General features: G+C 39.2%; 1 protein-coding gene across 2 annotated transcripts in view; it reads left to right on the plus strand.

The window, feature by feature from the left end:
- The first annotated feature begins 4,212 nt into the window (after window positions 1-4,212).
- SEMA6D (semaphorin 6D) overlaps window positions 4,213-27,317 on the plus strand; it is a 276,200-nt gene continuing 253,095 nt past the window's right edge. Inside the window, exons 1-2 of one of the 2 annotated variants that reach the window (XM_084641683.1) lie at window positions 4,243-4,301; window positions 11,718-11,846. The gene's annotated coding sequence lies outside the window, so the exon portion shown is untranslated. Of the gene's footprint in view, window positions 4,302-11,717; window positions 11,847-27,317 lie in introns of both variants that reach the window. The other variant, XM_084641684.1, reaches the window with a different exon arrangement.

The following is a 27,317-nucleotide window of genomic DNA, read 5'->3' on the forward strand; positions in this document are numbered from 1 at the left end:
CCTAAGCTTTGGAAAACATCTGAAAAATGTCACATTATATCTGTTTTTTGTGCTATCTAGTGGTTTTGCAGCAAACATCTTTTTTTAACTAACTTCATGTCTAGGCAGTTTTTTAATCTTAAAACAAGTGCTACATCAGCATTTACTATGTGGAAAGTTATCAAGTGATACTGAATTTTAAAATAAGATAATAGTTTCTTGCCCTTTTACTGCTATTTTCTGTCTTGAATATGAAGCAAGTTTTGCTTTGCACCTCTGTCCTCTCTTATCTGAAGTCATATATATTCTTGGAATGACATTTCATTTTATGCCATTATCCATGTTAAAGGATACAGTTTTGCTACTGATGTTTAGCTGTATTTACCAATCTGCAGTCATTGGACCTGATCCTTGCAGCTTGTGTAATCATTTACCCCATGTGTATGTACACACTACCAAAGCAGAATAGTAGCATTTTACATCTACTTTGCACAGGGGGCAAATCGAAAAAACAAGATGAAGGTCAGTAAAAAATCAGGCCTATTAAGCCTACAGATATCTTTGCAAGGAATTTTTAAAGCTTTTTACATCATTTTACATCATTTTACAATTTCTTCACATGTTAAAGGTTATCTTTGCAATCATAGGAACTAGAAACTTGATTTTAAAAAAAAAAGAATGTTGAGATTCTGAAACATGATTCTGCAATGATGGGTGAATTCTGCAGCAAATTTCAGAACTGTAGATTACGCTGGTTTCCCGATGAGATGATGTTCACTCTGAACTGAGACATTTAGGACACAGATTCTGCAAATGGCTATGTCTCAGGCTGAAGTTAAATCACTTCTCCACAGTGGTCTGTGCCCCTCTTGGTTATTCTGTATTCCACAAAGGAATGGGGTTTTTTGTTTGTTTTTAAAATGGAGTCACATAATTCCCTAAATCATGTTCCAGCTTTAGTCTTTATTTTAGTCACATATTCATCAACTGGCTCATAGTGCACGGATAAAACAAATGTCTCATAAGTACCATTTTTATGGGGTTACAGTACCTAACAAATATATCTATAATCCCTGACTAATAGTCATTGTTTTCTTTCTTCTCCCATGTCAAAATCACAAGTACATGTAACATTGCCAAACACAATGTGAAAAAAGTCTGTCTCTGCTGCATCAGTGAGATATAGAAAAATGTCAAACTATTGTTTAAGCAGGTGCAATTTTCCTACTAACTTCCTTTGCAAACCCAGTACATTTGAAGGAAGTAACTGGTTCATTATTTGTTTGAGATGATTTAAGATTCGATATAAAGAGCTGCACATTAGAAACCATTTGCAGTACACAACAAATTTTTATTGTTGTGGCCTAGAGGACAGAGCACTGGACATGAACTCAGGTTGTATTCCTGGCCCTGCCTGCTCAGTGACTTTAAGCAAGTTACTTAGCCTCTCTGTGCTTCAGTTTCTCCATCTGTAAAACAGGGATAAATGATACATGCCATTGCAAATCGCTTTGAGATCTACTGATGAAAAGTACTATCTAAGAGCTAGACAATATGATAAAATTCAGGAACTATATTACGTATTTTAGAGTGCCATCCTCTGGTGCTTATCTATATATAGATATAAGACATAGAGCTCTATCATAACACTAACTCCAGATACAATATAATGAGCATGCAGGAGACAAGTTGATTAGAAAGAAAGACTTTTACTAAGTGAACCAGCAACCAGCTCAGACTGACGTTGCTTATGCTTCTGGAAAACATTTAGTTTATACTGGACATGCTCAATGGCTTAACACAGAATGATTTTGACATTACAACATTAGTATTACTTCTCCTTGGCATAACCACTCCCATCTTTATAATGATAAAAAATAACTGGGCATGTTTAGTTTTGAGAAAAGAAGACTAAAGTTGGACCCCATAATGGTCTTCAGATGTTAAGGGCTTTTATAAAAGAATGGCGATCAATTATTCTCCATATCTGCTGGAGGTAGGACAAGAAATAATGGATTTAACCTGCAGCAAGAGAGATGTAGGTTAGATATTAGAAATTTTTCCCTAACTATAAAGTATTTAAGCACTGGAATAGGCTTCCAACGGAGGTTGCGGATTCCCCATCATTAGAGGTTTTTAAGAACAGGCTGGACAAACACCTGTCACAGATGGTCTAGGTATACTTAGTCCTTCCTCAGATTGGAAGGCTGGTCTTGATGTCTTCTCAAGGTCCCTACCACCTCTAAATTTCTATTGTACCTATCCTTAAGAACCATTCTGTAATTTGTTTAAAGAAATTATAAATGCTGCTATACAAAATAATTTATCTAGTAATATACTTCTGTCTCCATTTATTCACAAAAGCAATTGATCTGAACTCAAATACATACCATACATATAAATATCTTTCTAAAAAAAATTCTGAAATAACATTAAAACAAAGAAATTCAGACCAGACGTTAATTACACAGTAACTGCAGCCACGTAACTATATTTTAATAATTTTTATTAAGAATTAAAAGGGTCCAAGAACAAGCTCACCTTTATGTTGCTTTAGCCAGTTACCCTATCTCTGAAATATAACTTGAGTTATTTACTGTGCAAAACTGCCTACGTGCAAAACTGCCTACACACAAAACATTACTACAAAACTGGTAATGGTGCAAAACCTGTCCTCTTCTTTCTGGCCAAAAATTCAGAACTCAGCCTATGTTTGTGAAGCCTCAATGACTTATATGCATATAAAAACCCTGAGAAAATACATTTTCAATGTGCAACTATATGACATTCACTAGTTTGCTCAAACCCTGACCTCTATTGCATAGATAGAAAAGAAAACATCCACACAAACTGGAATCAATTATTTGGCCCCAATCTAGTATTCTTTACTGTTTAGGGTAAACCAAGAGAAGCACTTTGTGTTTAAATTTAAACAGGAAACTTGGCTAGGAAGTAAAGTGAGAAAAGTAAAACAGTGCATTTTGAAGAGAAAATCTCTGTCTGATCTCTTTCCTCACAGCTAAACCAACTCAGTGCTTTATTGATTACTGAAGAGCATTTGTGTGTCAGCAGAGGATGGGGGTGGGGAGCTGGTTCAGTCAGCCAGGCTGTTGAATTCCCTGAGATGTAGGCAATGCAGGCAGTTAATGCACCTTCATTATGGATGTCCCCAACCCTCAGAAGAATTAAAAAAAAAAAAAGCCCCCTGAATTGGATTGCATTTATGGGAGGGCAGTAGAGATACAGGGGACTAAGAAAGACAAGGAAGGGGAAGAAACTCGGGAACGGGGGGGGGGGGGGAAGGGCACAGAAAATAAACAACTGGAAGGGGACAGGCAGAGTAAATGGAGAGGCCAAAACCAAGAAAGAGTGGCAGACAGGAAGGAGAGGTAGAAGGACAAGGAAGAGAGTGGGTGAAGGAAGGACAAGCACTGAGAGGAGGCCCCTGATGTACAGAAAAAGCAAGAGCTAAGGAAGAGGTGAAACTGGGCACAGCCTGCCATTGTGGAACACCCTGAAGAGTGAATAGGTTGAAATAGAACTGGGGGGTGGTTGTGGAGGCACTACCTGGGAGACTGCAACTCAGGTGTATTGGGGGGTCTGTGTGTAGGAGGCAAAACACAGGGGTGGGATCTACATGGGTGGAGGAGACATTTGGTATGAGAAGCTGCAAGACAGGGGTGTGAGTGTGGGTGTCTGAGATGGGGGCTGCTTTGGGGATAAGGGGGAGGGTGTAAAAGTGATGCATGGCTGATGGAGAAGCTGGTGTGGGACTGAGCTGTAAGGTCTTCAGGAAATACTGGGATGAGGGGGAGAAGGCCATACTGAGCCACCCAGTGAAGAGAGGAGGATGGAAGCAGGCAGAGGCGCTGGGGTGGAGGAAGTAAAGGCTCTGTGGTGGGGCGCGGGGTAGGAGGAGGCACAGGCTGGAGGATGGGGTGACCCTGGGAGAAGGGGACACTGAGCATGGCGTCGGGTGGAAGAAGGAGAGGAGGGGTGGTAGGAGGCTCTGGGGTTCACTCCAGAGCGAAGGCTGCGGCCGGAACCCATGTGAGGTGCGGGGGCCGCTCAACGGCAGGGAGGTCGCTACTAGGCGGGCGTGGGGCTCTGAGGCAATGGTCGCTGGAGGGGCGTTAGGCGCGGGGAGTGGCGGGAGGCGGGGGGTGGGCGTGGGGTTTGAGGTGGAGTCACCCGGGGCTGGGAGGGAGCCGGCCCGGGAGTTTGCCGTGCCGGGAGCTGAGCCTGCACCGCCTCCCTATAATCGCTGTCAGAGCCCTGCGGAGCCCGGAGCAGGTGGTTTCCTGAGCGAGCCGCAGCCCCAAGTAAGTCATCCGCCTCGCTAGCAGACTGCCATGCCGGGGACAGCGCTGCCCGCTCGGCTGCAGCGCTCTTGGGCTCCCCGGGCGCCCTGACCTAGGCGGGGGAAACAGGAGCGCTTCCCAGCGGGGCGCTGCGAGCTGCAGCCCAGACGCGGCATCCCCTGGGTGGGTGGGTGGGTGGAGGTGAGCATCGCTCGCACGCGGAGCTGCTGCCCCTCAGGATTTGGGGGAGAGGGAAGGAAAGCGAGTGAGTTGGCCCGTGTCTTATTTTTGTCGCCTGTTGTTTTTTTTAATCTTTATTTTCAAAGAGTAGCTATATGCAGAATGTCTGGAGGTGAGACACACACACACACGCAGTCCTTCTGGGGTTACATAGGTTCTGGATCGTAATGTCAGTGAGTAGAAAGATTTGCTTCATTTGCAAAAAAAAAAAAAAAGTGTGTGTGGGGGGGGAAATCGGTGCGTGGAAAAAGTCCTCTGTGTGTGAGAGAGAAGGAGTGCGTGGCTTTTGTTTTGGTGGGGGGGGGGGTTCCTTTCTTTCTCTGGGTTTGGTCGGTTTCGTTGCATTTCTCTGGGTGGGTCTCTTTTCTCTTGGCTCATTGTTTTGCAGTGTTATTTCCATCCGTGCCAGTGGCCGAGAGACAGGACCGCTGCTGATGGTCTCTAAGCGTGAGGAGATGGCAGGGTTCTGTATTTTGCTGAGAAGGATTGGTCTGGGGGTAAAACTGACTTCCTCACAACAATCTCAGGATAGATAAGGGATTATGATCATAGTTGTCTGCTTTATTCAGACAGCTACTGGCTCTGAGCGTAAAACTTAGAGCCTGTTCCCACCGTACAAAGGAAGCACACGCTTGCAGATGAGTGAAAGCCTCTCTGTATAGCCAGTGAAAGCATTTTAGGGGGAGGCAGTTTAATAATGAATTTTTTAAATTTTAAAATATTGCTATACGAGATTTAGTGTATAAAGTCTCAGCACAAATATGTACAATACAGTCTGTGTGCTTTTCTTTCTATGCATTGTGTATGTGTTTGCACCTATATTACCTTCTTTGGTTTCTCTCGTGGTTTAATTCGTTCAGGATGTTTCCACTTTCCAATTATTCTCTCAGCTGGAGTGCTCAGCAGTTTCTACTTGATGGGCTGAGAAATTCTAATTTTTTTAATGATGTTATCCACTTCTCAGATGTTACCATATATCATAGACATGCTATTAAAGGTGTACTCTCCCCACGGTGTCCACATGAACTACTCCTAACACTAATGCATGTGCACCCAGAGCAGAATAGATCAATACAATATTGATGCACATATATCACATATATATATATATGCCTTTCAAATAATGTGTAAGTGTATTCACACATACAGTTTCCCCTTCCTGTTTATAATTCCAACTCCTGGTCACTTTGTTTACTTCCCCCACAGAGGGGGTTTGATTTATCTAAACAAGATGCTAGTGATAAAAAATTGGTAACAACTGGTACAACTCTCAACACTAAATTGTTCATGTGCATCAAGTGATGCTGGGTGTAAATCCCAATGGACTCTAACATATCTAATGCCTTGAATGTATTTTGGTTTGACAGTACTTGACGGACTTGCTAAGTGCTCCAGTCTGCTGAAGCTGAGTTTCTAGCCCCCAGGAGAAACACGTTAGTTATATGAAAACCTCTAACTCAGAGCTTGATTTCAAAGGGAAAATCCATGACATAGAACTGGTGTTATGATTATGGAAAGTGACGATAGATAAAACAGACATCTAGCTCCTGTAAAATATTTATATTTCATTTTATAAGTCACTTCTGAATTTCCTCTTTCTTCAAATAAATTACACATCAATGTACCCATTTATTTCTCTTCTTAGTAGCAATCTGTTTTCATTTTTTAGTTTTATTATCCTTTTCACATTGATTTTTATTGATTAAATGTTTTGTTTGCCTGTCATCATAGCTTTCTGTCCCTAGTTCAACCTTTAACAGTATTTCTAACTACTGTTCAGTTTGTCTCCATCTTTCTATCGTATCTGCATTGTCCTCCTCAGTTTAGAGCACTGAATGTATATTCTTGCACACAGCATTGATCTTTCTATTGTACATTTGTTGTTGTTCTCTTAGAATAACATGGACCATTTCAAGCAGATTTTGATTGAGATAAAGTGAAATATAAATTTGACTACCCTTAATGGCCCTTTTAGATCCTTGCATACTACTTGCATTCTCTGTACCCCAGACTCCAAATTATAATGCAATGTGAATAGTAAGTCAGTACCTCTATCTTTTTTAATGAATTTATTCATTAATAGTCTTGATCATACTTTTTGTCAACAAAATGTGTGTCTAGCAATCAGCAGATTCATGTTTTGCAAAATTCATATTTGATTAAATGCGGCATTAAAATATGTACAACTTGCATGAATGATTTAAAAATCATGTAGAAGTTCAGAAGTAAATAAGAAAAGGTTTAATAGATTGTTAGAAAACCAGGTTTTCTTTCTTTTGTAAAAGAACCTTTACCAATGTTTATTGAATTTGCTTGTCTGCATGAAGAAAAGAACTGTTGTTTTGTTATGTAGCAGCTGTAAGAAGATTGACAGCTACAAACTGAAAATCTATGAAGGGTCTGTCCATGACAATTTTGAGTTTATTTAGATTTTATCATTTGCAAAATTATATAAACAAAGATACGTTTGTGGGGAAGATATATATAGATAGTATACTGTAAAGATTCTGAAGCTTATTGGGATAATTTTCAGAGCGTGGTCTTGTCTGGGATGTGACAATTAATTTAAATCTTATTAAAATATGAATACACAATTTAAAATTAGAATATATACAAGAAATACTTATTTTAACCACGCTGGCTTAACTGGAAGTATATTAAGTGTAATAGCCTATTTGTTGAGATAAAGAGAACATCATTGATGTCATGGCGTGCTTTGCATGTTTAAACAGAATCTAATGAATTACAAACATTCATTACACTACAAGCAATTGCTGAAACTTCTCAGGACCCCAAAATAGAGAGTTATTTGTACACTGATGCTCACATGTTTTCTGATTTTGGATTCACTGTAAAAACAGAAATAAATAAAAAAGCCATTGTTTTGAAATGAATTCTCTGCTAGCTCTAAATCTTTTGTTTGTCTACTCCTGTCTCATAAATTTATGTTTAAATACCTCCAACGTCTTCAGGTTATAGAACTTTCTGTTGAGAAGTGTGGGAAAGCTGCATGGACGGAGCAGCCTTTATTAAATCTTGTAAGAGTAGAGAACATATAACACACTAGGGAAGGTCAGGTTTTACTAACTATCTGAGAATAGAATGAAGATTGTTCCTTTGACCTTTCTAAATTCAAGCTATGTACTAATTTTAAAGGGCATCTTATATAAATATTGGTAATCCATTGCCTAGCTGCACATATCAAGATGCAAAAGAAAGATTAGGTCAGTACTTCTTGGACTGTTATACATAAATATTTATTTTTCATTTACAATTCACTTCTACTTAAGCTTGAGTATTATTAAAACAGTTATTGTCGTACTGTGATTTTTGTTCTGTATGGGCTCGATTGAAAGCCCACTGTAGTCAATGGAAGCGGTCCATATTTTTAGGCCAACATTTTCAACAATGACTTGTGATTTTTTGGGTGCCTCAATCTGTAGATACTAAGGGGTCTGAAGAAGAATTGTCTACAGAGCGAGTTAGTGCGTAGCAAGGCAGGATGTGAATCTTCAGCACACTAAGTTGCCAAGCACTAATTTGCTGTAGAGAGAAGTCTAGAGTATGGGTTATCAGTACTTTCCAAAAATCAGGCCCCCTTAAAGTCTCAAGTTTGGCACCCAAAAATAAAGCCACGCGCCCCTCCCCCCAAGTAACAAGTCACTTTTGAAGATCTTGGCCTGCAGAAATTGGAGGAGAGAGTAAGAGTAAGTAGTATAAGAAGAACCTGCTAGAACTGTCCATTATAAGGATTTTTATTTTGATATTGTGAACAGTAAAGATTTTGTAATGTCAGTTCAGATTTTGGCCAGCAACGCTATATACCTACTTTTGTGTATATATGAGAGAGACTGCATGATGATGTTCTGTAGTTACAGGATTTCATTGGCATCAATTTATAATGGCCACATTAATCATAAGTAATAAGCCATGTGTGACGTATGCAGGTTATCCAGAAGAAGTGCCAATAAAAACCTCATACCATGCTATCATCCAAAGTATTCTGCATATGCCTTGTATTTTAAAGAAAATCTATTTTCAAAATGTCTTAGACAGATATACAAAAATGTCTATTTTTCATATCCCCTCTTGTAAAGCTGGACAGTCTTCATTGCTACTAGCTCACTGCACAGTGCTCAGAAGGCAAAAAAAAGTTATAACTAATCAAACATGTCCTCTGGATGCCTGTCCTTCCTGTATGATAAAGGGTAGTAAGGAAGTACAGGGTCCATTGCTGGTGGGAATTGTCAATGTTTCCCTTCAGGTGGTCTCTTAAGGAGGCAACTGTGAAACATTTGCTTCACAACCAACCCTTGATGCTATCAGTCTGATTAATTATTGACCAGTATGACATCTTCTATTATGAGTTAAGAGAAGTTTCTGGTGGTGAGACAACTATTTAAGTACTTAGATTCCTCAGACTTCCTTGATGTTTTGGCTACAGATCTTGGTATATGGGTAGAAATTGTGCTGATGGGATTAGTAAATGATCTGAGGATGAACAAAGACTGGATGTCTATGCTGATATTGTCAGGTGTATCGGCAGCCATTGACACTGATGACCAAAGGGGGGTATTGATTTGTTTGTAGACTGCAGTAGGAGTAGATGGAGCCACTCTTGAGTGACTCCATTATTTTCTTAAGTGCTCTCAGAAGGTGGGACAATTGCTCTTACTCCATAGGGTGCTATGGCATGGAATTCCACCAGATTGCATCTTGTTTCCTATCTTGTTCAATCTGTGTATGGTGCTGATTGAAGAACTAGCACGACAGCCTATAATTACTCACTTTCAATATGCTGACAACACCTCAACTCAGTAGTACTGTCTCACCTGACTGCACCATAACTGTGGAAAGACTACCCTAGTGTTTCGAAGTGGCTGGATCTTGGATGAGAGTTGGCTGAAGCTCAGTCCAGATAAAACCAAAGTGATGTTTCCTGCAGGAAACAGCCAAATGCTGTGACAAGGATGATCTATTCAGTGAGTGCATTGGCCATTTGTTACTCAAGTTTGCAGTCTGTGAGTACCTGCAACCCATTTCTCTTGGGTGTGGGTCTGACTGCAGGGTTTTATGTCTTTGTTATCTTGAGGCTAGATTCTTGCAATGGAGCTACACTTCAGGTTAACTTGGAAATTTGAGCTTTCAGAATACAGCAGCCCACTTAGTAAATGGTATACTTTAATTAGGGCACAGAACACAAGTATTCCATGATGTGTACTGCCTGCCTGTTAGTTTCTGGGTGGATTTTAAGATGTTGACTTTAATCTGTGAAGCCCCAACTGGTGTGGGGCCTTCCTATGTGAGAGACTGCTGCCATACTTTGATCAGCAGAGACACATGAGCTGTATTCTCTTTTATTTGACATAGAGGGGGTTGGTGATAGAGCTTCTTCCATGAGGAGCCTTCAGTTGTGGTAGAAGCACTATCTTTGGTCTGTAGTAGTTTGGGATTCTTGATTGGCAGGCCACTATGCAAGGCCCATCCTTTCCCCTCATGTCTGACTAGGGTGAGTTTGACAGCGGAAATGTGGTTTATGGGTGGTTGAGTTCTAGTGGGGAAAGCCCTACCTTTTGAGTTATCATGGAAGGGGTTTTGCTGGAGTTTTTGCTGCTGATTCGGCTTTGGTTTATTGTTCAAATAATGTAAACTACCCTTAGAGAAGCAGAAGGAATGAGAACCTTTTTATTACATTTTATAAATTAAAAAATAGCTAGGGAGGGAAGAAATATGTCATAACTTTGAAGTCTGATATCTTGGGATGTTCCAAGACTTACAAGCTAGTTGATATCACATTGGAAAATTAGGAATCTCCCCTTTTTGGTGGTGTAAAGCTCCTGTTTGTTACCTTGTGGGGTGGAAAGATACTAGATTTCAAACACAGACTTTACTTGCTAAGGACAAGTTTCCCTTGAAGGGAAGAGTGTTATTGCTTTCTCAGTTTGTTGTATTCCACTTAAGTGAGTGGTCAACATAAAGGATAAATGCCTACTAATGTTATTAATTAGTGCAGTTACTCCTCTAGCTCAAGTAGCAAAGGAGTCTTTCTTGAAGCTGAAGATTCTAAGTTTTATCCACAAAGACAAATGGGCACAGATGTTCTTACCATCAGTTTTGTGGTATCAGTTAATAATCTGCTTCAATCTTAGTCCCTCTCCTCTATTTTATTTATTCTGTCTTTACTCCCAGTCTATTGAGTTTGCATCACCTTTCACTCAATCAAATGTTCACTGTCATTTCCCAGTCTATTATATTCTCAGTTCCCCTTCCCCAATTCAGTTCCAGCCTCACCCAGTTTATCAGTTCCATTCTCAGTTTCCCTCATCCTATGTAGTTCTCAGACCCGTTCCAAATTTATCAATTCTCAGCCTCATCAGCTAATAAGTCCTTTCCCCAGTGCATCCAATATAATTCCAATACCCTTTCCTTTAATTCAACAGTTCGCCTACCTATTGTTCCTTCCCCCTACTCACTCACTAACCCCAAAGAGTGTTACTATGAGACTAACACTTTCTTTCCCCAACTTTACAGCATTAAAGTTTTTTAATTTAATATTCTATGAAGACAAGGTTTTGCATTTTAAATTCCATGGGCCAGATTGTGACAGCTAGTCCTACATGTGGATGGGTCTCTTCAGGGATAGATCTCACTTCTCTTATACAGAATATTTGGGGAGGAGTCGGGTGCCTCTACAGCACTATTCTCAAAACCCAACAGATGGTGCTCCAAGGTGTTAGATTCTGTATAGGGGAGAAGGAGGAGATTGGGCCTCCAGCCACGCAGATTATCTGGGAAGTGTAATACAATACCAGGCTTTTAGGCTTGTGAAGTTTATTTAGAACCTTCAGGAGCTCCACAGGAGCATAAGAATTTCAGTACAGAATCCTCCTGCTTTCTGATTTTCCTACAGAGAAATATGTTGAAAACTTACAACCATGGTGTTAACTACAGTGCTAATTCAGCAGTGCAGATGATGTTGTAGCTACCATGCATGCACAAAACCAATTTTTAAAAAATGTTTATATCTGTTGTTTGGGTGTTCTTTTTTTCCCCTTGGCAAGTAATGAAAGTACCCAGTACTGAGTCAGAGCTAGCCAACCTGAAAATGTCAGATCGTACAGATCAGCCATTTTCAAATTGTGTATGTTTTTTTTTAAAAAAATCACTTTTTTTCACCTTTCCATAATTCAAAAACAGGTAAATGGATTTCTCTCAAACTTGGGGAAAAAATAAAAATCATCTCTGGGTGAGGGGAAGTCAAGTATGGAACAAAGCAGAAGATTGATATGGAACATCTCAGCTAGAAATGAGAAAAATCCCAAAATGGTAAGCTTTAGCTTTTGATATTGTAATATATACTACATACAAAAATTGTTAAAAGAACATTAAGGTTGCAAAATCAAGCACTCTAAAGTTAGGAAATGCCAGAATGAAGGTTTCCTGTGCAACCTTAATTTAACCTCTTGTGCATATGCGTCACAACACAGTCTTATATTACATTATCACATACTATTTTTCCCCCTGCCTTATTCAGTACACAGGATGGATGGTGCTCACTTAATTAATAGCTATTCAGTATTTTGTTTTATCCCCATTGTTCAGTATGTTGCCCCATGCCTCCCCCCCCCCCCCACATTCAAACCTCGTGATGGGCTTTTCTTTGGTGCTTCACAAATATTAATTTATTTTATTTTCAAATAATTTGAAATGCCTATGACCTGATTTTTAGAGCACTTAGCATTATATGTTCAAATCATTAACTTCACTTGCAGCTATGAGTGCCCAGCAGCTCTGGAGATTCTAGAGTCTCATGTTGGTCACCCCAAAAATGAACATACAAATAGTGACCAATTGTGAAAAATTTGGTTTAAATGTCTTGCCTGCCATCGCATAGGAGCTCTGTGGCAGTGGAAGGTACTTCAGGGCAACATTCTACTGCTTTGACCAACCTTTCTTTTCCTGCAATCTGTCTTTTTCACTACACACCTTTCAACTGCTGCGACAAATGAAGCACAGATACTACAGACAATAACTTCTTTCATTACACAACTCAGATTCATCCCCAGCGCATTGTCTGTCCTTTTGCACTGAAAGAGGCAAGGATCTTGTTTGGAAAAAACAGTATGTGTTCATGTAATTAAAAACTGTATCGTAACTCATAATTCCGCCTTTTGAGTTCTTTTTAGCATTCTTTTAATGTTGATTTTTGTGTGTAATTCACTATGGTTTTAGAAAAACAAAGTGAAAAAAATAGAAATTCCACCATATGGGTCATTGGCAGGGTTGGAACCTTTACATCTTGTTCATAGACCTCTGCCAGTTGTTCTAATGGTATAACTGTTAACAGTAGTCGATTATCTACTATGTGGACCAGTACTAGAGGGGAATGAGACATATGCTTTGTCAATGGGATTCACAGATATTTGCTGACAGCAGAGGAATGATCAGACTTAGAAATCTTGGGTTCCATTTGGGCTCTGGAAGGGAATGTTCTATAGTGGGCACAGACCCTTCTACCCCTGTTTCTGCCCACTGCTCTCCCTGGTTTCTCATCCCAGTCTTCCTCCCACATCCTGGCAACTAGTCTCAGCCTCTCTCCCCAGGCTCCTCCTCCCAGACCCAGTCTCATTTCCCAAACAATCCTAGTCTTTTTCTATTCCCCACCTCCTCCCACACCATTTCAAGTTCTCCCCTGCCTCCTTGTATGACTTTCTCCTCCCTGATCATGCTGACTTTAGTACCAGTCTCCTCTTCTTCCAACCCTACTTCCCAATGCCTTGTCCCAGTTTACTCCCTCTGCTGACACCCCTTCCAGTTTCAGCTTCTTTCCTCTCTGTATATGAATCAGGCTACCTCCTCCTCCATGTTGTCTGGCCCCAGAAGGGGGACGGTAAGGATATGTCTACACTGCAGTTAGACACCTATGGCTGGCCTGTGCCTGCTGATGCGGGCTCAGGATAGGGGGCTGTTTAATTGCAGTGTAGACATTGAGGCTTGGGTTGCAACCTGGGCTTTAGGACCCTGTGATGTAGCAGGGTCCTAGAGCTTGGACTACAGCCTGAGCCCAAACATCTGCACCACAATTAAACAGCCCTTTAGCCCAATCCCGGTGAGCCTCTGTTAACTGGCATGGGCCAACCATGGGTGTCTAATTGCAGTGTAAGCATACCCTAAGAGTACAGAAGAGACAATGTTCTTGCTCTTTGTTCTGGTACCTGGTGACATAGTAGCAGCAGCAACTGAAGAGAGAGCCTGCTCAGCCACTGGGATGGGGTCCTTGCAGACATATTCTGTGAAGATTCTATCTACCAAACACTAACAAGTCTGTACTAAGCATGTGCAATTTCACAGGAATTGCAAAAGGCACATTGTCGACACCAGGGCAATATCCTCCCTGTACTAAATTTCAAGGCCATGCTTCTAGCATGGGAGTACTACAGCTTCTCAATGAAACAGTAATAATAATTTTTAATATAGGTATAAGTATATTTTCCCTAATCTTGTTCTCCAAAACATCTAAACTGTTTTAGTTAAAACTTTTCTGAAAAGATTTAGTCTGGGGCACACACCCAGCATAGGAAATTTCATACCAAACAGTTAAAGTTTGGCAAAGCAACTGGAAACAGCATCTTTATAGTGAGAAGTGTTGGGGAACCTTGACTATAGGCATCACTGCCAGTTCTGCCTACAATACTTAGCTACAGTGCTTCAAGTTACTCTGTGCCTGCAGACTCCTGAGCCCATCCAGAATGTCTTGGAGGTTTGGTGTCATACATTGAAAAGCAATTTTTTATGTGTGCATCTGTGTGTGTGTATATATAGATATAGACAGTATGTGAGAGAGAATATATTAAATAAAATGAGACTACGAGATAGGATGGTGGCATGAAGATTTCAGTAGCAATCCAACAAGAGTTTGAGTTGACTGCATTACTCGCAATTGGGAGATGTACGTATGTTGATAGATAGATATGGGAAGAGAAAGAGATTGGTTTGTATGTAGGTATTCATCAGCTTAAGAGTGAGGTAGAGTGAGAATAAAATGCAGTTGAATTCTATAAACCAGTATGGTTTGGAAAATAACACTGTTATGGAGTTATAATCAATTTACCACATCTAACGTCACATACATGGTTCGTCACTTTTAACAGACAATGAGGAGTTTCTAAAGATTGCAGTTCATTACTAAATTAGGATTTACCTTGCTGGTGTTTAGAATTTTAAAAATTTCTTTCCAGTTAGACTCTTTAGTTTTGTATGTGACAGGAGAAAGTACACATTTAATGTTTTTGTTTTATTTTAATTGAAATGGTGGATTTCTTTTTATCCTATGCATTAATTTAATGTGCTGCAAGTCTTTTTAACAGATGTGTATTCACTAGGAGATTGAATGTGTTGTCACTGCTTTACAGGCTGGCAGACGGTTCAACTCTCTAAGCCTGTTTCTGTCAAATGAATTTTCTTGGATTGTCTGTGCATGTGCAAAGCTTCAAAATGTCGTAATTACCTCTTTAAAGGGGAAAAAAAGAGATGAAACCAAAGCTAAAATTCAGCCTCCGATTCTCATTTAATATATAAAGAAAATTGTATGGTTTAAAGGAACCACAGAAGACAGAGCAGAAATGTTATAACATGAGCAATCAAGATTTTGAAAATGCTGAATAGGAGTTGTTGCTGAAAAATCAGACTGCAATTTAAGACTTTAAATATGTACAAATAAATGTAAGAAAAACTAACATTAAACTTTCACACAAACTTGCTATATCAATTATCAACATAATCTGAATGTTTGATGGACCAATTTGCAGGAGCTTTGGCCATGGCGTTCTCATTAAAGTCAATGGGCATCCCTCTCCTCATGCTACATCTGCAGGATGAAGCCCACAGTACGTTTTAGTATTAGAAATAGTTAATTTCATTTCAGCACTGTTTTATTTATCTAAATAGTATCCCTAATCTGTCCACTTAATCTACCTAAAAGTGTTTGTTCTGTATACCAGAGCATTAGCACGTTATACAGAACTCGTCGGTTTTTATAAAGGGGGGGGAGGTTTTGATACATCTTGTGCCTTCTGAGACACATTCAGTTTTACAATATTGTTATCTATGTGAATTCCTATTGTAATTTAATCCCTCCCAAAAATAGTTGCCAGCTCTATTAGTCAGGAATCCATAGAGGGTACAAATGTAAGATCTTGATAAATAGACAATATTTCATAGAGAATTGTGAAAAACACTTTGCAAGATTCATGGCATGAATTAAGGTGCTAGCTGATTAAATTTTGCAGCTATCTTTTTAAAGAAAAGAAAGCAAATCCTTTGTAAAATAAATCTAGAGACCTTAAAGAATGATACTCGAGTATTTTAAACTCAACTCCTGAGATTCTGAAGTGCCAATACTACTTATAAATCAGAACTTTCTTCCTAGTATTCAAGACAATGTGCCTTTGATGCCAAGGTTGGGGACTTCATGGTTGCCTTTTCGCCAAAAAATGCATGAATACCAAAGAAAGTTCTCTAACACAAGCTGCAAATGTCTCTTACCAGGAGGTGTCACTGCAGTTCAATATGAACTATTGAAGTATATCTCTTGGGACAAAATAGATTCAAGGTCTCATCAGACATGAATGCTCATGTCATCAGATACAGCGATGTGCTGCCAGTGTTTAAGAAAAGGAGTCCCATAATTTCCTCCTCTGCCTCTTTTAAACCTTGTGTACCATGTGCCTTCAGAAGGGAGAGTGAGTGACTATGGAATTTTTTCCCATTTAAAGAAGAGTGCTTTCTGCTAACCAAGAAAAAAGACAACATCACTTCGTGAAGAAATGTATATTAAGTGCACTTGCTAGATTGACACTTTGTTCCCCAAAAATATACTTAGTGCAGTGATTGTATAGTGCAACTTTCGAGGTAATATGAAGTGTGTGAGAAAGAGAGAAGACCTTGTAGAGATAGTATCTTGGTGTATCCTCTCCTGGGGATTTTTTTTATATACACCTGACACTTGATGTAATCTGATCCATTCCCTTGACCCTATTCATTCTTTCAGAATAGTGACAGACTTTAATACAGGGCTGCTATGAATCCCCGAAGCAATTCCCAAAGGTTATGTTTGGAGTTACTTTATAGGAAAATCATTGTAGACCTTGGGTGAAATCCCCATGTGCAAAGGGAGTGGAGCTAGGGCCAAGTTCTAGCACTGATTCATCTCATTTCTCAGAACAGTTCTCACAATCAGTTTTACTCTGAGCTTAATGTATATTTCATGTAGCCTGCTAATGAGGTGAAAATTTCTTAATTATAGCAGTCTGTGGAGTTATGTTTATGGCTCTTATTTGTCTATTCTCTGTTTATGGCACACAATAGTTCAGGCTCCTCTGTAGCTGTAATATTTTAGTGTAATCAGGTTATTGGGTTTAGTACAGGGGCAACTGGGTGGGATGAAGTGGCCTGTGATGTGCAGGAAGTTAGACTACGTGATATGGTGGTCCCTTCTGTCCTTAAAACTCTGTGTGTGCAAAAAATAATAATCAGCCTGGCTGGGTTCAAGCAAGTGATCTACAGGTAAAAGGCAAGATTTTTTCCTCTGTCAGTTTCATATGTGATTAAAATGTCTATCAACTATTTTCATAATTATTGTTTGTATAAAGTCCTGTGTTCCAGATAACCAGTTGTGGGTTTTTTAACCTAGTTTTTTCATAAAGAGCTGAATCCTCCCTTGCTGAGTCAGTGCACAGGGCAGACTAAGTGGACCAAGTTTGCTGTCCCTTGGCTGCCTCCACTTGGCTGCCATGTCTGGAAAAGGGAGAGGAAAGTGGCCTATTGTGGGAAAAGAGAGGATGAGCAAGTCTCCCATGCTATCTCCCCAGTGCACCTCAGATAGCTCTAATTTTTAATCAAATACATCTTAGGTTCCCTGGATGAAGATTCTCTCCTCGCCCTAAAAAGAAAAGGAGTACTTGTGGCACCTTAGAGACTAACAAATTTCCTCTCCCTGTTGCTGCTCCACAAGATTTTCTTTTGCCCTGGGGCTGCACTAACAATGCTGGGAGAGAGGGGCTGCCCAAAATTCATGGATGACTGGGGGAGGGGGGGCTTAATTTACATGAAATCCTTGTCCAACCACAAATCCACAACAGCTCTGTGTCTTGCTGCAGTGGAGGAGGGTTAGCATGTATCTGTGCCTCTTCTTCACAAAGTCTTATTGTCCTTACAGCTAGTCAAGCTAATGCAGACACAATGGGAAGTAGGAACTAATTAGCCGCAAACATCTGTGCAACTCGGCTTGATGATTTGGCCCAAAGTAAAGAGAACTGCTGGACCCATGGGAGTTGCACCTGTGAAACAGAGTAGAGTTTGTCTCTCTCATGTTAATTGCATGACATTTCAGCTTGTTTCTTGGAAACAAATTACTTGTATTCAATGGCCATTTGTAGCACTCAGTGTATATGTGAAGGGTCTCAATAGATTCCTGGAGCTATCTATAGAATATTCTCATAGGTGTTAATCTGCAAACTATTAAAAAACTAACAAAGAAAATTGAAAGTGAACATTATGTAATTACTCTTAAGATTCAAGAGGTTTCAATTAACAATTGTTTGGTGATCAATATTTCATTACACTACTGAACTAGTCTATAATGTTTTTGGAAACAATTAGTATTAATTTCTCATAAAGAACTTTCATTAATTAACTGATCATACTTATTTACTGACTTAATAAAAATTCATGTGACAGGAATTGTCCAGCATATTCAGCAATCATTTTTATTAACATAAGTGTTAAAATACTTTCTTTTACAGTCTTCCTTTGATTGTTTGCAAGTACAAATATAAAGCAGTGTGATAGAATCAGTCTCTTCAGCAGGTATCCTTATTAAAATCATATATATGGCTAACCAGGAATTCCTTAATTTTTTTTTTAAACTTAGATCCAGCTTAGAAAATGACATACATGTTCCTTGACCTGCAAATTCAGGAGTACATATAGGCACTGCATTAAATAAATTCTTGCTAGAATTAGCCATATTTGTGTGTTGTGGGGGGAACCCTATAAACCAGGGGTGGCCAAACTTACTGACCTGCTGAGCCACATACAATAATCTTCAGAAGTTCGAGAGCCACACCTGATGTGGCTCGGGGCTTCAGCCCCACTCCTGCTGAAGCCCCGAGACCCTTCTTCCTGCTGGGCAGAAGCCCCTACTCCACGACCCCACTGCAAAGCAGAGGTCCTGAGCTCTCCCCCCAGTCTGGCAGGTGAAGAATGGGGCGGGAGTGGGGGGTCCGCAAGCCACAGTTTAACAGTAAAAGAGCAGCATCTGGCTTGCGAGCCACAGTTAGGCCTCCCCTGCTATAAACTGCTGTAAAATCTGTACTTAAAGTGGGCTCCACCTATGTGCAGCTAAAAGAATTCCTGTCTTGCTCATCTGTTTGGTGGAAAAGTTATGTGACTTTGCATTTCATGAATGCTCGTTTGTTCTAATTTACATCCAGACAGTTTGTTTCTACATTGTAGCTTTGTTTAGAAGAATATTTCAAGAACCAGAATTAAAAACAAGTATACTCTATAAAGTAAATTTCAAAGTAAGAACCATTAAGGATGTATGACGTGGATTGTATAAATCTCCACTATATGCCTGAAGTGTGTATGTTGCAGTGAGGTTATTTATTTTATTCTTATAGACTAATTTGTTTAGTAAAAAGGGTTATAACATTTGCCAGGCTGAGAGGGGGGAAAAAACAGAATGAGAATGTACATCCAGGGCCAGTATGTTTGCAGACTTCACTATGACCTTGGTTTCAGCAGGTATCCTCATGGATGCTCAAATAAATTGGTTAGTCTCTAAGGTTCTCCTTTTCTTTTTGCGAATACAGACTAACACGGCTGTTACTCTGAAACCAGGCAAAGGTGTCACTCAGGAGTTTTATCACAGAGACAGCCAATATTTAAGAAACACAGGAGAAATTTCCTTTGTTTTTCATGCTGTGCCACAAATACACTGCAAGCAGAATGAACAGGAGAATGATTCCTTTAGACTCATACAGACTGTGGGGAATGGGGGGAGGAGAGTCATATCCCTTTGCTACCCACAATGAAAGAAATGCTTCTGCAACCAAGTTACTGTTTACCCGTGTAGGAGGCCTGAACAAACTGTTCATGTTGTAGTGGGTTTAACTGGCACGAACATTTGCCCAGTACACTATACACTTTGTCAGAGATTGATCTGTTGGAAATAGAGTGGAGGTGTACATTGGCAAGATCGCGTAGGCAACGTGCACTGCCATTGCTTCTGCAGTGCCTGTGTTGTACATAAATGCAGATTTCAGGGCCTGAGAATCCTCTCACTTCGACCTTATCTGCCACAAAAGCACTGATTTAATTAAACATGTTTTAAAAAAAATTAAACTGGTGCAAACCCCTGTGTGGATTCTCTTATATGGGTTTGAAATTTGTCTTATTGATTTAGCTTGTACCATTAAATTTACTGATAAAGCTGGGTTTAACCCAATAACAGTGGTCAAACAAGATTTTGTTAAATACATCAGTTTAAAAATGCACATTTTAGCCTGGCCTATACACAGAGTTGTGTGTGTGCTTGTTCATTTTTGTTACTGGTGCAGAACCCTGTGTGGTTACTCATATTAGTTTAAACCTGGCTTCTATGGGTTTAGCTTGCACCAGTAAACTTACAGGTGCGAGCAAAACTGATGTAGCCTCTCTCAACCCAATATATCTTTGTCCACATGGGTTTCTACCAGTTTGGCTAAATTGGTTTGAACTGATTTTGGTTAAACCAGTGCAGCTTTTGTGTAGAGACAAACTCTGTTCATATCGATACCACTTTGTGTATAGGCAAGGCCTTATATTGGTTTTATATCAGAGTAATTCCATTGACTGCAATGGGATTACTCCTGCTTTACAGTGGGAAGACCTTCACATATCCATGCTGTCAATCTCTCAACTTTCACAATCACGCAGTTTACTTCTGCCATCCCCCTCAAAAATGCATTTACAATTCCTGAAGGAGAATTATTGCTGCATTTTCTCCTTTTGCATATGCAGAGTCTTTGCTACTCATATGTCCTGGACACACCACAAATTTAGGACTGCTGCTGTAGTTTCTTATTTTGAGTCAGTCAGTAGTCAAACAATAAAGATACTTAAATAGATTTTAATAAATGCTAAATAAGGGTGTTTCACAAGTAGTAGTTATCCATTGGGTACCATGATCAGAAAAACAAAACAAAACAAAAAAAAACTTTGGGCACTTTAATATTATTATGTATTTGTTTTCTATAGCCAATGTATATTTAAACAATAAAGCATGACAGGGAGTATATTTCAGAGGCATGAATATACACTTCAGGCATATTATGGATGAAGGGAGAGCTAATTTAACTTCCTGAGTAGTGCAATAATCTTTTTAGAAATGCATTACCTGATATCTTATTGCAATTACTAAATAGTAATTTTAAAAAAATCCTAAAAGAGCTATACTCTGGGATTTACTTGGGATTTTGATACGTTTGGTATCAATGGCAGCTCGTAAGAAAAGATACATTTACATTCTGCATTCTAAAGCTATTTGCTTCATTCATATTGACACTAGCATGCAGTGAGGTAATAGCTAACAGAAGCATCAAACCACAAAATGCATATGCAACCATAGTCAGTAGTCCCAGTGCATTTTTCCTATATACAGTATCCATAAATTACTTCTTCGTTTAGCTTTGCTTAGAGTAAATTATATGTTTGAAGTTGAAAGCCGGCAGAAACCATAATGCACTACAAGCCCAATTTGTTTTTAGCATGACTGAAAAAAGCTTTACTAACAATGTACAAAGAATTTTTTTAAATGTACCTGATTTTTTTTCAGTATAAAACATCACATCAAACAATACATTAATATGATATTTAGTGAAATTTTTGGGTATACAAAAAGTGCAGGATCAGTCTGATTGCATCAGGAAAAAAAGTAATAAGCCATGTTTTATAGGAGAGTGTTTGTTTTTTAACTAAAAAAACCCCAAAACGATCTATAATCAGAGGTTTTAACATCTGTTCTTCTCCAATTGTTTTCTTACAGACTACTGTAAAATATTACAGAAGAAATCAAAGGCTTATTAAAATTCTAGTAAGAAGGTTTTTGTTTCATTTTCTGGGAATACAAAAAGCTGCCTTTAAATAAATGTTAACAAATTACATTATAATATCTTATAATTAATTTGTGTCTTAAAGGAAACCTGCTTGAGATTATTGAGTCTTCTCAACTTTCTTTGGATAAAGTCTAACCTTCCTCTCAAAAATAGACAAATGGGAAAGAACAGTGAGCATTAGTCATACTGTTTTTGTGTGAAATAGAAGTTTGTTTACTTGATATAATGTTTTAGTTGTTCTCTCTTTGGTGACAACCATAGCGGAGACAGAAAACCTTGACAGAAGGGTTAAAGACTGTACTATATGTACAAAATTGGTGGCTACTGTATGTAAACAATTCTCAGTTACACTTCATGCAAGCATACTTTAGCGCTCTAACAAACTGATACAGTAGTAATAGAAGCAAATTAGTGGCTGGTACTCGGGCTGTCGTGTGTCTATGTATGTATAAAAAAGTATATGTGTGTGTGTGTGTGTATATATATATATATATATATACACGTATAAAAAGGTTTGTGTGTGTGTGTTTATATATACGCATCTGTGATCATACAAATTGCTATAGATCAGACTAGTATCCAGTCTCTGACTGTGGCCATTACCAGAGGCTTCTGGGTAAGTTTCAAGGAAACCCATAGTGGGCAATAATAAAATAACCTGTTCTAAGGGAAAGTTTCATCCTAATCCCCATCACTTAGTGGTTAGTTTAGGTCCTGGACCTTGAGGGAATACATACCTTCATATCTTAAATATATATATATTTTAAACCAGACCTGGGTATCTGTGGGTACACTCCTTTATTTATTTAAATGTCTAATGCTTTTCTGAATCTGTGACCGTAGGCACCCTGGTATTCACACACTACACACTATTGCAATAATATTTGTACAAAATATTTCTTATGAATTATTGTATGTAAGCTAATAACATGCTGGTTATTAATATTGCAAAATGTGTGTGTTAATGGTATATGTAAAGTCATGAATTCCCGCTAGATGTTACTAGAACATGTTTGACTAGACAGCTTTGCCTAAGTAAAGGTGATAAATAAGTCTGTCCTAGATTAAGGAATGTGGGTTTACCTCAATTTACGTATTGGCAGAAAACAAAGCTATCAAGCTAAACCAGTAGGGGTAATCCTGCTCCTGAACTCGGGATGTTAGATGGGGTGGGATCTGAGTTACTACAGAGAATTCTTTCCTGGGTATCTGGCTGGTGAATCTTGCCCACATGGTCAGGGTTCAGCTGATTGCCATATTTTGGGTCGGGAAGGCATTTTCCTCCACGGGAGATTGGAAGAGGCCCTGGGGGTTTTTCGCCTTCTTCTGCAGCATGGGCCACGGGTCACTTGCTGGAGGATTCTCTGCACCTTGAAGTCTTTAAACCATGATTTGAGGACTTCAATAGCTCAGACACAGGTGAGAGCTTTATTGCAGGAGTGGGTGGGTGAGATTCTGTGGCCTGCATTGTGCAGGAAGTCAGACTAGATGATCATAATGGTCCCTTCTGACCTTAATATCTATGAGTCTATGAGACGCTGAGAATTAACATGGCTCCTGCATCCCAAAGAGATGCAGGAGACTGAGTCCCCAGGAGGTCTTCCTGACTTGTAAGACAAAGACGTCCTTTTGGGAATATACAGAACAGAGGGAGAAATCTTATGAGACAAAGATACCAAACAATTTGATCTTCGTGATTTGATCTTTTACAGACTGGCCAGTAAAAAAGCTGGAAAGGAGACTGTGGGTAAAGAAACTATCTTGAACAAAGACTGTATCTTGCTAGATTAAGTTTTAGACTTTTAGATGCTTCTTTTCAGTTTTATTTGCTTGTAACAATCTCTACCTTTTATCTCTTTCACATGGTATCACTAATGCTCTCATTAATAAACTTGTTTTATGTTTACTATAAACCAATTCAGTGCTCTGTTTGAAGGGAAGGGTGGAAAGTGAAATTAATAACCTGTGATGTACTGAATCTTTAATGAGTGGCAAACTTAATATCTTCTGAGAATGCACAGTAGGGTAGGGGCTGTGCATTGCAGAGAAACATCTCAGAGGCTGGAGTAGAGTGACTTTTACCTGCTAGGTGAGGTTTGGATGGGGAGAGCCTTGAGGAGTTTGCTGGTGAGGAAGACAGATTGATATGGTAAGGAATTGACACACAATCTAGTTGTCGGCAAAACTCACACTTGCTGAGGCAGAGTGGTAAGAGAGTCAGTCACAGCTCTGGATATCTTGGCCTCAGTTATGTCTTGTGATGATACGTTCCACAAGTTAGTTGTGCAGTATGCAAAAAATGCATTTCCTTATGTCTGTATTAACTTTTTTCCCTTCCAATTTAGTTGAATCTCCCCTTTTTCTTGTATTATAAATAGGAATACCTGCTTTGCCTTATATGATTTCATTATTCTGTATAATTTGATCATGTCCCCTCAAACTCTTCATCTCCTCATAAATATTCCCAGTCTTTTAAATACTTCTTCCATGCCCCTGATCACTTTTATCACCTATCTCTAGAACTCGTTTCTACTTTTTTATATTGTTGACTTGTGGAATGACATTATAGTATGTTAAATATTGATTTAATCTCATTCATTTTACATCCTAATATTTTATTTGCTTAAAAAATGTTTTCCCTAAACATTGAGCGAAGGCTTTCATTGAGCTGTCGAAAATGATACTCAGGGTCTTTTTCCTGTGTGGCTGCAGTTCAACTAGAACACCAGAAATATGTAATAGTCATCCATGTTATTCCTTCCAGAGTGAATTACTTTGCATTTATCTACTCTGAAGTATTTATTTTCCATACTGTCTTGTGCTCTGATTCCATCATATCTTCTAATCTAAGCAGGGCTACATCAGCATTTGGATAAGAGACTTCTGAAGAACATATGCATGCTGCAAAAGTGGTACAGATGATTCAACAGAGACAGTGAAGACTGAATCATATCTTGAATCAATGCCTCAGCATAAAGTTAAGGAGCACTGTGCTGCCAAAGGTGCTCTGTTTTGGATATGTAAAAATAAGGTCCTGACCACCTGTAGCCATTAAAAATCTTGTGGCACCTTTAGCAGGTAGTGGGATATTAAGACCAGTGACCAGGCCAAATATTAGTTTGGGTTATCTGTCTACATTCCCCTACAGTTTCAATTGGATTCAATATTCTTTATCCCTTTTCCAAACAGCTGTATAATGTGTGTCCTGCCTCCTTTATGTAATTTGGGCCTTTCATCTCTCTGTGTTGCATATGCACAGGGGAGTATATAGTTCTGTGTTTGTAAAATATTTCAGGATCTTTGGGGATGAAAGACAGTATATAAATGGAGGAATATTATTATATACTCTGAGACCCGATTAAAGCCAGGAGAAATTGGTGGCTGCAGAAATTCTTATTCAAAGAGGGTTAAACAATCAAATCAGCTCCATCTAAATCCTATAAACTATATTTTGGTAAAAATATTAAATCAGAAGGTTTTTTTGTACTCTATGTGAAGTCTGAGCAGAATTTAATTACTAAAAATGAGGCTACTATAGCAAATATACGGATGCATATCAAATTCATTCTCTAAACTGGGTGAGGACTATTAAAATTGTTCTACAATTTCAAAATCAGATCTTTCTTTTGGGAAAAAAAATCATAAAGGGTTGAAATTTATCAAATGTAATTAGCTATAGCCTGGAGTGTTGATTATTTCCTTTTCTTTGGCCAGCTGTAATTCATTTACTGAATACCTGATGATATTACAGTTGCTGAAGGAGCTTATGAGGAACTCGCATATTGCTAAACGCTTGAGTGCTAAGAGATTTTTTGGAGCATTTAAAATAAAAGGAGTGGAAAAGAAAAATAAGTCCCTGGGAATTATGAAAAAATTGTGGGCACAGACATCCCACATAATCCATCCTAAAATGCTTCTATATTGTACTTTTAACTATGGAATGAATATTTTGGCAATTCTCCCAAAGGCTATTAGTTTGTCTGTAAGAGGTAATTCTTCTTCTGGCATGATGCTGCCCCTCCTAAAATTAGTTTTAATGTTTTCAATACTATACACACACATTAATTATTCTGTGTCTACACATATATACATAATTAATTGTTTACGTTTCTCTCATATATACATGCGCACACATAATTATATACAAAAGAAAAATACAAATTTGGGTAATAATTCTCAATGTAGATCCAGAGATTCCAAAGCCAAAAGAGACCATTGTGATCATCTAGTCCAGGGATCCCCAACCTTTGGCACATGGCCCGCCAGGGAACGCCCCTGGTGGGCCGGACCAGTTTGTTTACCTGCTGCGTCTGCAGGTTCGGCCGATCGCAGCTCCCACTGGCTGCGGTTCGCCGTCCCAGGCCAGTGGGGGCTGCGGGAAGGGCGTCCAGCACATCCCTCGGCCCGCGCCTCTTCCCGCAGCCCCCATTGGCCTGGAAGGGCGAACTGCGGCCAATGGGAGCTGCGATCAGCCGAACCTGTATATGCTGCAGGTAAACAAACTGGCCTGGCCCGCCAGGGGTGTTCCCTGGCAGGCCACGGGCCAAAGGTTGCCAATCCCTGATGTAGTCTGACCACCTAAATAACATAGGCTGTAGAACTGCCCCAAAATAATTCCTCAAGCATGTCTTTTAGAATAACATCCAGTCTTGATTTTAAAATTGTCAGTGTCATAGAATCCACCACCACTCTGTGTGAATTTTTCCAATGGTTAATTACCCTAATTGTTAAATGTTTTTGCCTGATTTCCAGTCCATATCTATGGGTTTTCTCAAGTGTAGGTCATTGTAAAGTCTAAGCAGAGGATATACAATTGACATCTGAAAGCATTTGTGTAGCTTCGAATTTTTCAAATTTCAGACCTGTCCCGCAAATAATGTGGATAGTTGGGGTTTACTTTGTATATGCATCCACGTATATTTGAGGTTGAAGGAACCTGGCCAATTTTTTTTTCACATTGCTGGAGTTGCACTGGTGTAAATCCACCCCTTGAGAACAGTAACTCCCACAGGGAGGTAGAGGGAGGTTTGAGGTACATAGGGGGCTGCTGAGCAGAAAGGGAGTAGGCATCTGTGGTGTAGGGATGAGGCTCCTTTTCCTCCACATCTGCACATTTATCCAAACTTCCTCAAGATTTTATCAGCCCAGTACGCAACCAATTTACATAGTCTTCTGGGGCTTACATGACCATACTTTGTGGTAACCTAGGACCAAGATTGGCACTATGGATTGTTTAGCAATACACAAGTAATTTTTATATGTGTGAGTCTTCTGAATTTTTAGTAAGGTTGTCACAGTATTTATTGATTTATAAAAAGAGCTCATAAGAATTTAGATCAGATTAAAATATCAAAATTATTGTCCTATACTTTACATGTAATCAACAGGTGCCTTTTAACGTTTTGTCCACTGCGGAGACCCAGTGAGCAAAACAGCAGAGTTCTAACTTCTCTGTTTAGAGATCGTTTGATATGAGCTAGTGAGGAAGCACATTTATAGAAGAACGGAGGTGAATAAAGAGGTAACAGTTGCTGTTATAAAGCCAGTAATTGTCAGTGCAAGGTGCTACAGCTCAGCTGTTATATAACACATTTCTTAGCCTACTAGGAAGGAAATTATACAGCAAATATTTAAGTAATTC

The sequence above is a fragment of the Lepidochelys olivacea genome (genome assembly GCF_965140295.1).
Source record: "Lepidochelys olivacea isolate rLepOli2 genome assembly, chromosome: 10".
In the NCBI taxonomy this organism is placed as follows: Eukaryota; Metazoa; Chordata; order Testudines; family Cheloniidae; genus Lepidochelys; species Lepidochelys olivacea.